Genomic DNA, 2,158 nt, shown 5'->3' with positions numbered 1-2,158 from the left:
TTAACATCTGTAAAATGGTGAATTATAACACTGACTGTTACCAAGGATATACATTACCTTGAATTCTTAAAGGCTTAGTTTTATCCTCAAAACATTTGATCCTTTCTTTATCTTAACAAATCATCAAGTAATAGGAAATAAGTATATCACATTTCTACTAAAGTGGAAAAACTCATCTTGCATTTAGTACTAAGATTACTATAAAAACATAACCTTATGTAAATAAACAAGTATCTGATGTGTGGCAGGACTGCACTGAGTACTTCACCCAAATAGTGACCTGCATGAGAAATAGATGCTTCCCTTTAGGTAATTTAATTCACTATGAAATGTGTCATGAAGGAATGCTTGAAAGGTAAAGAGCCTTCCAACTCCCTGAAAAGCTTACTTCACCACTTTCTCTAGTGATTTTCCTTATATGAGATGCATGATTCTCGAGCAAGCTGACTCTATCATAAAGATATGGCTTCAACTTATCACTTAAATGACTACATTAACTCAACCACTTTGTGTGTGTGTTGGAGGTAGGCGGGGGCGGGGGTGTAAAAAGCCAACAATAGTAATACCACACAAGCAGTTGTAAATATACAATAAAACATTAAAGTGGACTGCCATGAGAGGTGACCACCTACACTGGCAGAATTCTATCTATATTCATAAGGTTACGTATCTGCAGTTCAAGTTCACAAAGATATCGGTCTGAAGACAGAAAAGTAAATCATGGAAAAGGCATGTCTCCATTTCACCCATGAGCTGATGGGCGAAGCCTGCAGTTATGGACTTGCACTTGCAAGGAAGGGCCTCGGCCATGGAAACGAATAAGTAGCACGCTCTTGGACTATTTGGATTAATTTCACAAAATTCCCGGGGAGCCTTATGAAGTAAAAACTGCAAGAGGTTTTCACAAACCTCTTGTTTTTCTCCCACCCTCTTGGTCTTGTTTTTCTCCCACCCTGCCTGTCGCTGGTGTGGGTTGATGGACAGTTTCTTCTGTAGTTAGAGTGTGAGGATCTTAGCTCCACCCATGGGATGTAAGTAGAAGCCATAGAGTGCTCCTTTGCCAGGACAGAACAGTGTAGAGACCATGGTGTATGGATACATGCTTGCTAAAATTCCAGACCCTGAGAATCAGATTTGAGAGCTAAGTCCTTCATGAAAACAGACCTCCATTAAAATTTATTCCATAGTTGTTCCACCCACTTCTACTCACAATTTTTCTTCTTAACTATATCTTATTACAGAAACCTTTTCCTTTCACTACTTTTAACAGCAAAAAAGCTAACCTTCAAATGTTTGAGTTTATATCCCAACTTCACTACTTATAAGTTCCATGATCATGGTGCTACTCTAACAGTTTATGCTTCAATTTTCTATTTTGTAAAATGGGAATAAAAGAGTAATTATCTCATAGATTTGCTCATGATAATCAAATAAAGTAAATAATAAAAAGTACTCACAATAATCAATAGCCATTATTAATATTATTATTATTTAAATAGATTCTCAAATCTGACTAATACTTTAAAGATTTTAGTACAAGTAGAGAATGCATAATAAGAAGAGGCATAGAAATTCTAGATAATTTTCATGCAAAATTCTACTAAAAGATTTCACTGTTTCACATGAACCCAATGCTTTAAAATATTTAACTATATAATTTTTAAGGTGGTGAGATTAGTGTCTAATGGTGTAGGAACTCTGCATTTTTTTCTACCATTAAGCATATGCTAAGCTATCTGAAATAGATCCTCAAATATGAATTATTAAAATTTGATTCATGGCACATGTAAAAAGAAATAACCACTAGAAAACAGCATGATTTCATTAAAAACAAATAAGTTTGAAAACAGAACAAGTATTGGTACGAGAAAACTGAAGCTCAAAATAAGTGAAAATGGTAAAGTGTAGAGTGCAGGAAATTGCTTTTAAAAGGTTAGGTTTTGTGTCCCAAATAAATCCACATACAAATACAGAGAGGTCTCATGGATTATATTTCCCCTTGGTGGTCTCTGAGGTATGTGCACAGCAGAGGGGTGGCAAAAATCATCAGATAACAACACAAATGTATCAAACGCTCACTCTGCATCCCACCATTACTTAATTCTGAAAGGAATATTGTGAGGTCAGAAATGATGATCCTAATTCTAGTGTTGAAAAT

The sequence above is a fragment of the Pteropus alecto genome, unplaced genomic scaffold (genome assembly GCF_000325575.1).
Source record: "Pteropus alecto unplaced genomic scaffold, ASM32557v1 scaffold79, whole genome shotgun sequence".
In the NCBI taxonomy this organism is placed as follows: domain Eukaryota; kingdom Metazoa; phylum Chordata; class Mammalia; order Chiroptera; family Pteropodidae; genus Pteropus; species Pteropus alecto.
The sequence above is the reverse complement of the archived record's forward strand: the minus strand, read 5'-3'. Positions refer to the sequence as shown.